The 16342-nt window shown below is 48.3% G+C and overlaps 1 pseudogene; it reads left to right on the forward strand.

Annotated features, from left to right (window-relative positions):
* The first annotated feature begins 13079 nt into the window (after positions 1-13079).
* LOC116534102 lies at positions 13080-15948 on the forward strand (annotated as a pseudogene).
* Positions 15949-16342: the final 394 nt, after the last annotated feature.

Below are 16342 nucleotides of genomic sequence, written 5' to 3' on the forward strand. Positions count from 1 at the left end.
GATGGGAGCTGGGAGCAGGGGCACAAAAAACATAGTAGCCATTTTGGGAAGATTTTGAAATGGAAGGAAAAGAAACAAGACCTCAAGGTCACCGAAAGTGCCAAGGTTCGCTTTCTCAGTTGCCCTGGTTTGGACTATCAAGAGCAATTAAACTCATAGTCTCTCCAATAGTAAGGAGACCCATTCAGAGGCCTCATGGGGGTTGGAAAGGCTGCTGGCTGCGCATCGGAGATCTGAGCCTCAGGACAGGGTGTCCCCACACTTAGTGTCTGTCCATGAGTGCTCAGCTTAGCACTGGATGCCCGCCTGCAGGTGATGTTTAGAGTGCGCCCTCCGGGAAGCTACACCTGATGTCGGGGAAATAGTCCTGGCACATACAGTCTAAAAGGGAGCAAGGTACTGAAACACACATCTGAAAAAAACACACAAGGAGACTGCTACTCTTCTAATTTCCCATGTACTGAGTACATGCCATGTCCAGGCATCAAGCTAGAAATCATGTACAGGTCGATACAGGAGACAGCAAGATGTGATTCCAATCTCAAGGAGCTCAAATCGAATGGAGGAGGCAGATAAAAATAAGTAACCGTAATACAAAATGAGTGCAAGCCTACAGGTATAGACAGAAAGGGATGGCATTTGTTACCTTACATTTACAGCTTTTTAAAAATAGTTTACAAAGCATTTTCACATCTGTTAGCTCCTTTGAACCTCACCGCTGCTCTGTGAGACAGGCACACCATGCATTACCAAGATTTTAATACTTTACATGAAGAAATGGCGATCTTAGTGTTTGCATGTCCAAAGGCACAAAGCAAATAAATGGCAGAGCCAGGACAAAGGCGTCGCGTTCCCTAGGCTGCTTCTCCACAGAATCACAGCAACAACTAACACTCGTGGAGAGCGTACTCCTCCGCTTCCTGCTCCAAGTGGTTTACTGGTGGTAACCCATTTCATCTCCAGAATAACTCTTTGAGGTGATGCTGTTATTTTCTTTATATAGATCAGGAAACTGATGCACACAGTTTAATCAACTTGCCTAGCGATAGAAAGCTAACATGTGGAAGAGTTCCAAACCCATGCAACATGTCAGAGCCAGAGCCAGGAGAGCTGGGAGCTTGGTAAGAAAGTACAGGCGGCAAAACACTCCTCTGTGATTCTCCAAAAACCCAGGCTTTTGCCCAGGATGACTCTCTGGGACACATGGTGCTTGTCTCCCCAGGGCTGAATGGAAGAAGCGTGGCATTGAATGTTTACATGTAAAACAGTCTTCTTTACTAATGGCCACGGAACGGATTATAAATACAGTGGCACATCTTAGCTACTTGAAGAAATAGCTAGCTTTCAGAATTGAGATGCAAATCGCTTAGGAACATTTGCCCTGCGTTTCTCCTTCTGGTTGTGGAAGGTAAGGAGATGGGAAGTAACTGTAAAGCAATCAGCAGCAATTGAGAACCTTCTCTGTGTAAGAGATGAAAGGGAGGAAGTGGCACTACAAAGGCAGGACTAACTTCTCTAGGGGCTTGCAGTGTAACTGAGCAGGAAACATCTTTGTTCAATACAAGGCACTGTGTGGGAGGAGCTTAATTACTAGGGCCAAATTAGTGAAGACGTGGTACTATATTTATAAAACGTTCTGTGGCCATTACTAAATAAGCCTGCTTTATGCATTAACGTTTAATGTCATACATCTTCTAAACAACCCTGGGGAAAGAAGAACCATGTATCCTAGAGATTCACTCTGGGTAAAGGCTTGGGCTTAGGAGAGAGTCACAGAGTCGTGCTTTGCTGCCTGCACTTTCCTAATAAGCTCCTTCACAAAAAATAAAGGTTGGCCGGGTGTGGTGACTCACGCCTGAAATCCCAGCACTTTGGGAGGCCGAAGTGAGCGGATCACTTGAGGCCAGGAGTTCAAGACTAGCCTGGCCAACGTGGTGAAACCCCCGTCTAAACCCCATTTAGTAGAAACCCTGTCTCTACTAAAAATACAAAAAATTAGCTGGGCGTGGTGGCGCACACCTGTAATCTCAGCTACTTGAGAGGCCGAGGCAGGAGAATCGCTTGAACTGGGAGGTGAAGTATGCAGTGAGTGGAGATTGCGCCACTGCACTCCAGCCTGGGAGGCAGGGTGAGGCTCTGTCTCAAAAAAAAAAAAAATTAAAAACCAACAAAACAAAACAGAAGAAAGGTCATGGTGGGTGGACGTTGTGGTCAAGGAGGGCTTTGAGGAAAGGAGAGAATTGAGGGAGCTTTGTAGGGTGCACAGGGAAGGGTTTTCCCCAGCACCTGCCAAGGCCTGATGGAGAGGGAGCGTAGGTGTCTCGGGATGAGTCCACAGTCATTGGGTCATTTGCTTAGCTCCTGGAGGGACTGGGGAAGGGCTCCTCCCCGGTTTCTTCAGCTTGTCTTGTTAGAAAAGAGAGCCCTGTGCCGGCTTACCCATGTCCAGCAGCTCCCTCCAAGAAGCCCTGAGTGCTCAGCATCTGGCTCTAACGGCAGAGTACAGCCCAGAGGAGTAGATTTATTTCTAAGGAGGATGGGAGGAGAAGCTGCATTTCCCACTTGGAGAGAGTAAAGGAAGGTGTTAGAATCTCAGACTAATTCTCCCCATTTGAGATAGGGAAACACTGAGAGCGGAGACGAAGATTTGCCCATCGGAACACGTAGATGGCAGAACGTCCAGCTCCTGGCTGAACTCCCTACCGGTGGCTTCCAAATCTGGCTGCTCACTGGAATTACCTGTGGAGCTTTAAAGCCATAATTGCCTCAGGACTAATCTTAGGCCTACTAACTCTGCAGGAGCAAAGGCAAGGTATTTGTACTTTATTCAAACCCACCCTGGAGATTCTAATCCTCTACACCAGATGTGGCTGGTACTAAAGTACTTATCAATACACAGGCTTTGAGCGCCAACCGCACATCAAGCACTGGAAATAGTATACAGAGACCAAGCCCCGCTTCAGTGGCTGGCTCCACTTTCCGTTCCCTTCTAGGACGTCCAGCCTAACTGCAGCTCAAGATGTAAATGGGCCTTTCTAGGCAATTTAGTACTGGATGCTAAATCAGTACCCTGTGCTGGCAGGCAGCCTATTCCTTGAGCCCAGTGTGTGGTCTCCTCTGAAGCTTCGGTGGGTAAGAGAAGGGAGAGGCCAGGAGATGTCGGTTCCTGTCCTTTGCACCTAGAGGGCACTCCTTCGTCACAGTTCAGGTCCAAGGGTCTGGGAACCAGTGTGACCTTAGGAGCCCAAAGAGGAACACAGATACCAGATGTGAGCAGGAAGCCCAGGGAGGAGGCCCCGGGTTTGTGCTGATTAGATGTCACTGTCCTTGGTTCCCAGGTAGCTACCGGAACACAGCAGATAGGCTGGTCCCATGGCAGGCAGGGAAACCTGCTATCTCCAGCCTGGCTTGGAAGCCCCTTCTCTGTCATCAAGAGAATTTGCTCCAGGAGCTGTGCGGAAGCTTCCAGTCTAGTCTCTGCCTTTACACTCATAGAGTCAAGGCTCTTAGTATAGATAAGGGCCTTGCAGTGAGTGGAGATCATGCTGCTGCACTCCAGAATGGGTGACAAGGTGAGGCTCTGTCTCAAACAACAACAAAAAACCCAACAAAACAAAACAATAAAAGAAAGATCATGGTGGGTGGACGCTGTGGTCAAGGAGGGCTTTGACCTCTTTTCCGGCCGGGAATGGTGGCTCATCCCTGTAATCCCAACCCTTTGAGAGGCTGAGGCAGGCGGATTGCTGGAGCCCAGGAGTTTGAGGCCAGCCTGGGCAATGTGGTGAAACCCCGTCTCTACAAAAATACAAAATTATCTGGGCATGGTGGTGCATGCCTGTAATCCCAGCTGCTCGGGAGGCTGAGGCAGGAGAATCACTTGAACCTGGGAGGCAGAGGTTGCAGTGAGGTGAGATTGCATCACTGCACTCCAGCTTGGGTGACAGAGTAAGACCCTGTTAAAAAAAAATGAAAGAAAAGAAAGAAAAAGAAAAAAATAATTTTATTCCTTCACGTTTATTACTTTCCTTCATTTCCTGACTTTTTTTTTTTTTTTTTTGAGACAGAATTTCACTTCTGTTACCCGGGCTGGAGTGCAATGATGAGGCAATCTTGGCTCATCGCAAACTCCACCTCCTGGGTTCAAGCAATTCTCCTGCCTCAGTCTCCTGAGTAGATGGTATTACAGGAATGTGCCACCATGCCCAGCTAATTTTGTATTTTTAGTAGAGATGGGGTTTCTCCATGTTGGTCAGGCTGGTCTCAAACTCCCAACCTCAGCTGATCCACTGGCCTCAGTCTCCCAAAGTGTTGGGATTACAGGTGTGAGCTACTCCGCCCGCCTCTCCTGACTTCTTTGTATCAGCATCTGTTCTGCAAAGGTACTGAAGAAGATTATCTCACCCAGGTCATATTCACTCAGTGTAAAGACTTGACAATAATTTTCAAACAATAACATCGGTTTCATTGTCCTTAGCTGTGGGGAAAAAATGTGGGAGGAATCAAGGAAAAAGAAACGCTGGGAGATAGGAGAGAGGGTGGTCTCCGGGTGGCTTGCAGCTTTCTTTTCTTTTTGAGACCCTGGAAGGACCTGGAAGACCTCTGCTTCCCGTCCCTCCCTCCTCCTGAGTCTGTCGCCACCATTTCAGTAACGAGTCCCTGCCCTCTTGCTTTCTCAGAGACCTCCAGTCTTCAGGCAGATAGATATCTAAGCCATCCAGAACAAATGGTTGTTTTTGTTATGGCTTCTTGAAGTTCTCTGGAGAGGTGCTATTCCTGTGTCTTATCTGAAAATACCATCCCAGTGTCATCTTGACAGCCAAAACATGCTTCCCTGTAGCCAATCTGATTCTCTCTTGCATCCACTCAATCAACACGTAACCTTTTATGGAAAACCTGTTATATGGCTACTACCTTGCAAGAAATCTTTAGAGAAGTCTGAGAATGAAAAGGTACAGTCCTGATCTTCAGGAAGTTTGCAGTTTACTAGGCAGAATATTCTTTGCATTTTTCCGGCACTTCACAGCCCATAAAGTACATTCACATCTATTGTCTCTTCTGATGCTCAAAATAGACCTGTGGGCTGGGCTGGGAGGTGTCGGGGACGACTTTCCCAGGAGCATCCTGGCTCTTGACACGCAAATTCCATATAGCAGGAATTTAAAGAAAAGAGAGGAAAAAAGCTTTATTTTTAAAAATCTGTTTTTATTAAAAAGTACATCAATGCAGAAATGTGTGAAGTAGAAAGTGAACATCCAGTATAGTTTGTCCCCTCTAGAAGTAAAATGTTATCAAAGGCAAAATATTATAGGTTTAGGGCATATATATGTAAAATGTACATGATATTTAATATCATAAAATACATTAATATATTATTAATAATGCATTAATAATATATGTTGATAAAATATGTCATATCAAAAAATATTTAATAAAATATGTATATATTTCTAATATATTAGAAATATATATCTAATATATTTCTTTAATATTAACATTAGATATTAACATTAAAGTGCATATTACATATATTTAAGGATATATTTAAATATGTACTTTTATTTTAAAATTTAAAAAATATTTTGCATCTATCAGCCAGGAAAATATTCACTTTTAAAAGACAAAATTGAGGGCATATTATATAAGCCCACTTTGTCCATTAAAGTCTATTTTGACCACCTTTCCAGGTCAGTATGCATATCTTTACCTCTTTCTTTTTAATTATTTCATTCCATTGTATCTGAGAGTGGTCAACTCTTCTGAAAGCTTCACTTCCTTCCAAGCTCTGCCCCAGAGACTTTGCAGTGGTTCTGAAGGCCACAGGAATTTATATTTGCACGTATGTGTATATACACATACACACCCATTATAGACATGCGCATACATACATATATACAGATACATACACACATATACACATAATAATGGCCCTGCATGGGATGGCACTGGTGGCTGGGGTTACCACAGTTCTCTGCCATTTCAACAACTTACCCCGTTAGTCTAGGACTCATCCCTCCTACAGAATCAATCTCCAATTCCCTTCTTTCCCTTCAAATGACATCTTCCAATTTCTCCTCCCCAAGACAAAATTTCCAGCTTGTTTTTGTCATGGCAGTCTTTCCAAAATAAAGGCCTACAGGAGAGCTTGTCTTTAGGGCAGCTCTTATCCAATACCCTGGGGAAGGGGGCCCGGAACTCCAGCAATGGGGGGACATCAAGGCTTGGAAAGGGCCTCGAATTCACAGAAAATGTGGAGGTGCTCCTCCACGGTTCAGCTGGGGATGGTTTTCACTCCTGCCACTGTGGCCAAAAAATCTCCACACTTCCAGCGATCTCACAAAGACCACTGATAGCTGGTAATGACTGCCAATGACCAGGTGACAAGGATGGGCATAGAAGTGCGTTTTACTGAAGCCTTTGGAAAATAAGCCTCGATTTTCAAACGTGTAATATAAAACTTTGCACCCTATTTTGGACTTAATACAGAGCGTAAAGTTTTCATAAGAACAGGAAATGTTTGAGAATATTTAAATATGCATATCTGAGTGTTGATTTACTTAGAAGTTTAAAGTTGTTCAAGAGTATGAAACAGCTATGCTGAGCACAAGAATTCTGAAGAGAGAGGGTAAGTGAAAGGAAACTGATGCAAAAACGATGCAAAAAGAATGGCTGGATAAGAAAGAATGAATTCACGGGCCAGGCGCGGTGGCTCAAGCCTGTAATCCCAGCACTTTGGGAGGCCGAGGTGGGTGGATCACGAGGTCAAGAGATCGAGACCATCCTGGTCAACATGGTGAAACCCCGTCTCTACTACAAATACAAAAATTCAGCTGGGCATGGTGGCACGTGCCTGTAATCCCAGCTATTCAGGAGGCTGAGGCAGGAGAATTGCCTGAACCCAGGAGGCAGAGGTTGCGGTGAGCCGAGATCGCGCCATTGCACTCCAGCCTGGGTAACAAGAGCGAAACTCCGTCTCAAAAAAAAAAAAAAAGAATGAATTCACGTCTGTTGCAGCAACATGGATGCAGCTGGAGGCCATTATCCTAAACAAACTAACGCAGAAACAGAAAACCAAAGACCACATGTTCTCACTTATAAGAGCGAGCTAAACATTGGGTACACATGGACATAAGACAGGAACAACAGACTCTGGGGACTACGAGAAGGGGAGGGTAGGAGGGAGGAAAGGGCTGAAAAACTACCTACTGGGTACTAGGCTCACTACCTACTGGGTACTAGGCTCACTACCTGGGTGAGGGGTTCAATCATTCCCAAACCTCAGCCTCACACAATGTGACCTTGTAACAAACCTACACAGGAACCTTCTGATTCTAAAATAAAAGTCGAAAAAAAAAAAAGGTGGGGGGAATGGCTGGAAACCAGCAGAAACAGAAAAACCAAAGGGCTAATTAACAGCAGGTGCAGATGAGAGAAGTCAGCCAGGAGCTAATTACGTTAGCCAATGACATAATTACAGCCAAGAGCATCGCTGGCAAGTGCCCTGCACAATGAGCATGGCCCTATAAGATGTTAGGGGCTGAGGCTGATAGGCCGAAACGCTATAGGCTGTCATCAGTGAGTAGTTAGCTACTGCTTGGTCCACTGCCTGAGACAGCTGCACAATGAGGGGAGCAGAGCACAGGGAGGAGACACAAAGGCAAGGACTGGAGCACAGGGACGTTTGGAGCAGTAGCATGCTTCTCTGTACGATGCTGCGGGTACATGGCACAAAGCATTTGTCAAAACCTGTAGAACTGTATGACCCAAAGAGTAGACCCTCATGCAAACGGTGGATTTTAGTTAATAATAATGTTTCAATAGTGTTTCATCAGTGAGAACAAATACACCACGCTGATGCAAGATGTTAATAGGGGAAATTGTGTGTGTGCAGAGTGGGGAGAAGGAATACATAGGACTTCACACTCTCTCCTTAACTTTCCTGTAAACCTGTAACTGCTCTGAAAAATAGTCTATCAAAAAAATGAGAGCAAAATGGTGGGCACAATAAGCAAAATGGTGTTTGCCCAATAGGTGTTCAAAATTTCATCCCTGCCTGGAGCTATTCATTCCAGGATCAGATCAGTGAGATGTGCTAAAATAGCAATTTCACTGTGCACAGCCAGGTACCTTTCATTTCTTTAAAACAAGACAAAAGAAAATTTCTCACCCATCCCTCTCACAGGGGTCAGCTTCCCTGTCAGAATTGGAGCTCATTTTTTTGGTTTAGATCTGTATGTGCAGTCTTAGGCAAGTTACTACCCTCTTGCACTTGCTCTCTCAGCTTTGCATTGGGAACGTGGGACATGAGGATGAGACCACCTGTAAAGTTCCTCTCAGCTGCTGCAGTCTGGAGGTAGAATGCTGCCTCGTCACCCAGCTTCCCCAAACCATTTGCTTTATCACCTGCTACACTTGACCATCTACACGGGAGTTACCCACCTTGTCCATGACTACTGGAAGTGTTCACATTCCCTGCTGGTAGATTTGTTTCTCTCTCTCTGCTTTGCTTCAAATGTCCACACTAGATTAGGGATAAATTTAAGGAAGGCATATTCCTTTAATTCAATATATAGTATTAGATTATATATTTTTATAATGTAATATGACAGGTACCTATCATAGCTCAACAGATTTCCTCAACAGCAAATCTAAATATATACATAGAACCTTCACCCTGCTTCCCAAAAGGAAATACAAATGGCTTCCGTAATATTATGAAATCCATGGTCTTGCTATCTCAACTTTGGTGCCCATGACCAGCAGCTCATTTTGCCAGGATAAAAAGCTGTTAAAGCACCTCAGATGCCCTCAGCTGGGGAACCCTAGAAAACTGAAGGTCATAGCAGAACTTGAGAGCAAAGGCCGTTGAAGCCGAGGCCAGTGATCAATAACTGCAGCCTCAACTCCCTTTTCCTTCCCTCTCACCCCTCACCCCCTCACCCCCTCCTCTTTTCCGCCAACACACTCTTCTTCCTGGAAACCCTCTCCTGGCTTCCACCGCTACAGCTTGTAGGAGATAAGACATGTGTCTCACGGGTGGGGGAGGCCAAGCCTTTGTGAGTGATTTCACAAAAGGTTCACATTGGGTGATAAGAACAGGGTTATGACTGTTTTACTTAGAGCTAAGCCAGGGAAGTCAGATCTGGGGAGAGGATGGGAAGAAGGGGCCAGTTTCGAAGGAAGGTTTCTCAGTGGAAGATTTGTTCATTTGTTCCCTCCCTCCCGAAACCCTACAAATATTCTGACTTCCTTAACTCTCCTTTCTTTCTCTTCTCCGTCACTCTTTACCCTCCAAGAAAAATGTATCTTTACTTTGTATTAGAATGGTGCTTTTTAACTTTTCAAAATATTTTGTAATGGTTGTCTCATAGAAACAGTTAGTCGGACAGGCACTTCCCCCAAACTGTTATTCCTACAGGTCATTGTGAAGCCCAGGCTCCCTTCGGCTGGCCACACTAGGGCATTCATGGTACTTACTGGAGGAACCAAGAGCCCCAGCCTCCCTGTTCCCACCCAGAGCCCCCCACATGTCTTTGGGCCTTTCCCAATCAGAACCCCACCAGTGTTCTAAACTTGGGAGACTTGTATCCCCTTCCTCTGTTTCTCTCTTTCCTTTCTTGCCAATGCCCTGTAACCGAAGTGACCCAGGATTCTCTTCTCCCCACCCTCCTCTTTATATGAGCCATGAAAACAGAATCTGACAGTTGGGCATGGGGAACCCTGGGGGATCATCATCCTAACCTGTTTTCATTAGGTCGCTGCAAAAGTAATTGTGGTTTTTGTCATTACTTTTAATTAATTATTTTTAATTTTCCATTACTTTTAATTAAAGAAAATCAATTAATTAAAAGGGAACAGTGGTTCACACCTGTAATCCCAGCACTTTGGGAGGCTGAGGTGGGTTAGGTGTTCGAGACCAGCCTGGCCAACATGGTGAAGCCCTTGTCTCTACCAAAAATACAAAAATTAGCTAGGCATGATGTGTGTGCCTGTAAGCTCCAGGCACGAGAAGCTCCAGGCATGGAAGGCTGAGGCACGAGAATTGCTTGTACTTGGGAGGAGCAGGTTGCGTGGGCTGACATCAGGCCAATGCGCTCCAGCCTGGGCGGCCGAGCAACACTGTCTCAAAAAAAAAAAGTAATGGCAAAAACTGCAACTTTTGCAGTGACTAATGCAAGAGGGGAGCTGAGCTCTCCAGAGTGATTTGCTCAAGGTTACACGGCCGAGTTGAGGGCAGAGCTTAGAATTGGAATTGGGTTTCTGACCCTGAGCACAGAGGCCCTTCCAACAGCCCTCACTACAGTCGTTCATTTGAACACACTCACTGGAAGGGAATCAGCCCCCTGGGCTTTGAGTCTGCCTCAGGACTAGCAGGTGCCTTTTTGTCTGCCCCATACAGGTGTCTCAGCCCTCATCTGTGCCACTTAGAATATGGGTGCTGTGGGCTGGGCGCGGTGGCTCACAACTGTAATCCCAGCACTTTAGGAGGCCAAGGTGGGCAGATCATGAGGTTAGGAGATCCAGACCATCCTGGCTAACACAGTGAAACTCTGTCTCTACTAAAAAGACAAAAAATTAGCTGGGCGTGGTGGCATGCGTCTGCAGTCTCAGCTACTCCGGAGGTTAAGGCAGGAGAATCACTTGAACCCGGGAGGCAGAGGTTGAAGTGAGCCAAGATCATGCCACTGCCCTCCAGCCTGGGCAACAGAGCAAGATTCCATCTCAAAAAAATATATGGCTGGGCGCGGTGGCTCACGCCTGTAATCCCAGCACTTTGGGAGGCCGAGGCTGGTGGATCACGAGGTCAAGAGATCGAGACCATCCTGGTCAACATGGTGAAACCCCATCTCTACTAAAACTACAAAAAATTAGCTGGGCATGGTGGTGCGTGCCTGTAATCCCAGCTACTCAGGAGGCTGAGGCAGGAGAATTGCCTGAACCCAGGAGGCGGAGGTTGCGGTGAGCCGAGATCGTGCCATTGCACTCCAGCCTGGGTAACAAGAGTGAAACTCCGTCTCAAAAAAAAAAAAAAAAAAATATATATATATATAAAATAATATGGGTGCTGTAGAGATCATGGAAGCTGCATTGAGGAGCCCTTTGCACACACACCCTTCCTGGCCTCCTTAGTCCTAGCACTGCCCAGGGAGCAGTGAAGCTTGACTTCCCATAACTTCATTGGCCCTCTTCTCAGGGACATGAACTCCTTTTAGTGCCTATGGGGAAGGTTTTGGAATGATTCCTCGCACAATCGTTTTGTCTCCAGCCCTGGTCGTTCCTGTACTAACTCACATCACGCAGTGGCAAGAGCCGAGACAGGAGTCCTGGAGGCCGCCTTCACCCTCCCCTCTGTAGGTCTCATGTCTAGTCTTTGTTGAGTACAGGGATTCAACTGGCAGAGGTGCTCCTTCAGGCAGGTCCAGCTCCGAAACCTGTGTGCCTCAGCCTCCCGTCACGGCTGCATTAACCATTATCTCAGCATGATCATCTCCAGACTTAGAAATCGGGCTTTTAGAGTTAAAAAAATATATGTAGCCTTCTTTACAGATGTCTAAGAATTTGCATCTTGGTTGAGGCATTCCAACAGTCTCTAGGGACCTCTATTATCCTCAGACTAATCTCACTTTTTCTGGGGGTAGGAGGGAATTATTATTATGATGATTTTATTTATTTATTTGAGAAAGAATCTCGCTCTGTCACCAGGCTGGAATGCAGTGGTGCAATCTCAGCTCACTGCGATCTCCGCCTCCCGGGTTCAAGCGATTCTCCTGCCTCAGCCTCCCGAGTAGCTGGGATTACAGGCGTATACCGCCACACCCAGCTAATTTTTGTCTTTTTAGGGGAGATGGGGTTTCATCATGTTGACCAAGATGGTCTCAATCTCCTGATCTTGTGATCCACCCGCCTCGGCCTCCCAAAGTGCTGAGATTACAGCCGTGAGCCACTGGGACTGGCAAATCTTCTATTATTTTTAATTCAAAGGTAGAGTTTCCTGAAGTGTATGTCCTGGAAGTCGCCACGGGGGTAAGAGATGCATAGAGGCAGTGACTCTGTCAGCCTGCAGCTGCTGGAATCTGGGTCTGATGGATTGCCTCTGGAGTCAGGAGTAGGCTCTGTACGCTAAAAGTATTCTCATTTTCTATGTGGGCCACGATGTGAAAAGATTGGAAAGTTGTTGAACCAAGGTCCATATACTAGATACAGCGGAATAACAATCACAATGGCAAAGTGCTTTTGTAGGCCCACTCTGGCCTATGTATAACCCCATGACTCAGGCCAGGGCAGTATCATACCATGGCATGTTTAAGTGACGTGTCCAAGATGACGTGTCACGGAAGCCGGGACCAGATCCTGCACCACCAGCCCTGTGCAATGACATTCTTTACATTTGCAAATCGCTTTCCTAACTATACACTTTTTACAGCGCATTCTCATGGGCATTCTCTTATTCCATCTTTCCAAAACCCCATGAGATATGAAGAATCCTCATCTTCCATCTGAAGAAACGGAGGCGCAATCTGTGGCTTGCCTGAGACCATACACCTAGTATGTGGCAGAACTGGGAGTCAAATCCAGGTTTTCTTATTCTGAATACAGATCTTTGTCGATGGCACCACAGCCCTCTTCTATGAATGTTCCTGTTTTCAAGAACATATCTTCAGGACTGAAGCCACCAGGATGGGCACATGGTGGGCCAAGGGCAGGGACTGGGGGAGGGCGGGGAACTTGGTACATGGGGAACAAGTTCCATCCCGGAGAGATCTGGTATTTCTTTTCTAGGTGGGGGACGAAGGAGCAATGTTAGAGCCTTTGGTTCCTCTGCCTGCAGGGCTCAGCCAGGCTGCTGTCTACTCCTGTGCGCCCACTCAGTTCCTTCATCCCAAACCAGAGGGAAGGCAGTCATGCTTCCAAGGCTGGGATTCTGCCCAAGGAAGGAACAATGGAAACTCGGGACTGCAGAGGAGCAGCCGTGTGCGTGTGTGTGTGTGTGTGTGTGTGTGTGTGTGTGTGTATCCACACAGGCTGTCCAATCTGATTGGTGTTCAAAGGCTGCCCTAGAGGACCCAGCCCACCCTCTCAGGATGCCTGGGGCTTGTCACGCAGCCCACGTCAAGGAGCAGACATCCTGGTTCCCACTCACCTCGCTGGAGCCGGTGACCCAGGCCAGCCCACCACGCTTGGGACTCTGCACATCCGGACTGGTGTTATCTCAGGATCCTGGGACTCCGTGGCTCCCCTGCCCTGACTCCTCCCTGCCCTGTGGACACGTAGCCACCACACACTTCTCAGAGGGCTATTTCTAGCCGAGGGGCCGGTCTTTCAGCCCCAGCCTGTCAGCTCCGGCCGTTTGTGTGCTGCAGCTGGGACGGGCGACCTGACACGTTGTGGGTTCAGCAGAATGCAGGATGTGGGGGCTTCCGGAGGCAGCATCCCCTCAGCCTGCTGGAGGTCAGGGTTGCTGAGATGTGGGGGTGGGGGACCGACAGGATGCTCCTGCCGCGTGCTCAGGAGGAGCTGGGTGTCTACGGGAGACGCTAGACCTCAGCCTCCTCACACCTCCAGCGGGTCTCTGGCCCTCAGCAGCCCTTTTCCTGGCAAGAATCCTCTATTCGTCTTTAGTAGAGCAGATGGTGAACAGCCCTGGGGTTGAATGCAGGCCTTAGGGTTGGCTCAGAAGTCAAACCATGCCCTGTACCAGTCGTACCATCTTTGTCAACTCATCTTGCTTCTCCGAGCCTCAGTTTCCTCATCTGTGGTAAAGGGAATAATAGTACCTGCCTTGTGCTGTTGATAGGATTCAATAATATGACACATATAATGCTTCATCTTGTGAGAAGTGCTCACGGAAACCTGCTGGGTGTGTGCTCAATGTTTATTGTTTTTGTTGCTGTTGCTGTTGTTACCGTCCGTTTTCTAAACCCCAACCTCCGATCACAAATTCAACTCATTCCAACAAGGCTTTCACCTCCCAGCAGGATTTCCCACAGGCCATCAGAATCACTGCTATTTCAGATGCCTGGCATATTTTAGGTGCTTTGTAAGTTTTCACCGAATGAAGGAATAAATTTTTCCCTTAATTTGATATGCTGAAAAGAACACTGAAGTTGCAATTAAAACAAAAACCAAAAACAAAACCTTGGTTAGTCCCGAGCCATGTCACTTGGCCAGTGTCGTGATGTGGCAGAGGAAGATCGCTCAGTGTCCCTAAGTCCCCCAGCTGTCACCTAAGGTCCTGGCTCCCACCCAGCCTCTTTCCTGGTCAGGAGGACAAATTCGTTCCAGGTTGGCACTGCTGTGTAAACCATACAGGGCTGTGCAGTTCAGGTTATTTCTTTGTCTTCAGCTGTTTCATGTTTCAGATTCCCACTCCAGAAAAAGATCTGTTTTATTTAACTTCCTTTCACATTGCCATGTTCTCCACCAGCACTGAGGTTTACCTTCATGGTGCCACAATCTCTTTGGTCTTTTTAATTCTCTCCCTCAAAACATAGGGCTCCTTTCCTTCCAAACTGAAGGAACTGAGCCAACTGACCTTGGAAGCCTTTCCCCAGCAGCTTCACCCAAATCCAAGAACTCCATCTAACCCATCACCCAATCACCCAACGCTCCCTGTACAGAGAGAGGCATTGGGAATGACGTACTCTTTTCCTCTGGGTGTACTCTCACATTTTTGAGGAATTAATTCACTTATTCCCCATAGCTTTAGGGTAATCATCTGGGCACTTCCCACACTCCCTCGGTGTCTTTCTAGGCAAAGTCACGTGATCTTGCTTGACGCTCACAGCTCTCAGAGCGAAGCCAGCCTGGTCTTATTGCCTTTATCTTGTAGCTGAGGTCATGGACACCTAAAAAGGGTTATTACGGCTCGCCCATCGAGACACTGAGCAAGGGCACCAAGCACCGGCCCCAGAAGGTGGGCGCCTACCGCAGCTACATCCAGGGCCAAGTTCCGCAGTGCCGGCCAAGGCCGTGTCCCTGGGGCTGGCACCCGGGGGGCTGGCACCCGGGGGCCTGGCCCGGGTCGTCTGCAGTTGAGGGTGGGGGAGAGGAGCCAGGGCCTGAGGCTGGCGGGGCAGCCAACAGTGGTGAGCGGCCTCTGGCAGCCAGCCCGCCATGGAGGCACCGAGAAGGCCCACAAGCACCGGCACATCCACACGTTGTAAGGCCTACAAGCCCGTCCCCCAGTTGCCACTGCAGCCCGGGGACCGGGGACGCGAGGAGACCAAGAATCTACAGCAGAAGCTGGAGGAGGTGCGGCCACCCCCACCCGAGTCCCGCTGGTCCCCCCGCTGGTGCCCGGCCTCCCGCAGACAGCACTTGTCAAGTTCGTGGCAACATCTACACCCTCAAATGCAGGTTCTGTGAGGTGGGATTCCAGGGCCCCCTCTCCATCCAGAAGAGTGCGTGCCGCACTTCCCGCGGCACATCCTGGAGGTGAACTTGGGCAAAGCGCCTGCCCGGCCACCCCTCCCTCCCCCGGCCCCGCCTGGAGTCCCAGGCCCCGCGGGCGGGCGGCTGAGGCTCCTAACAAAGCATTCCAGGCCCCCTCTCTTTCACCTCTGTCTCCTCTTCTTCCTCCTCTGGGTCTTCGTCCCTCTTCCTCTTTTTTTCCGTTTCCAAAGGAGGAAGCCAAAACCTCAAACCGGCGCCCCTAGAGGGCCGGGCACACCGCAGCCAGGGCGCCGGGAGCCAGCTGGCCGCCCTTCCCCCAGCCCGAGGACTCGGGGGCCGTTTGCAAAGACCCCAAAGACCCCTGTTCTGGTTCCCTCTCGCCCCCCTGAATATCCTCGCACACGACTGTACATGCGAACACACACGCCTCGTGAGACCCGGGATCTGCCCCGGATCCCCAGTTCCCGGGTCGAGCGACCACATCATGCCAGGGTGCTTGCTCAGGGAAAGCCACGCTCCCTCTGTGGGGCCTGCTGGGGTCTGGGAGCCCCCCACTGAGCCCACAGTGCCACGGAAATCCTTGCTGGCTGCCCCCCACAGAGGGGCCTTCCCAGCTGGAAAGAGCTCAGAACTGACAACGGCCTCCTGCCATGTCAATGCCCCCCAAAGACCCTCAGGGGCTCTGGGGCCCTGGAGAGTGGCGTGGAGGGGGGCAGGGGGGACTCTCCTCCCCCACTCCTGCCCCTTCCCCCTTTTCATTGTTGCTTTCTATGTAGAGCTCCCTGGACCTTTCACTTTTTAAAAAACGTTTTGTGTAGATTAAGGAACGTAGCTCTTTTTATTTTGCAATCCTGGCCCAGCTAGAAGCTGGGAGCTGATTGACCTTCTTCCTTTTTTCAGTGGCCACATTTTGGCTATCGACATGCCTAGAAGTATGTAAATTAAGTTAATT

The sequence above is a fragment of the Sapajus apella genome, unplaced genomic scaffold, assembly GCF_009761245.1.
Source record: "Sapajus apella isolate SASKATOON/1434 unplaced genomic scaffold, GSC_monkey_1.0 scaffold86, whole genome shotgun sequence".
Classification (NCBI taxonomy): Eukaryota; Metazoa; Chordata; class Mammalia; order Primates; family Cebidae; genus Sapajus; species Sapajus apella.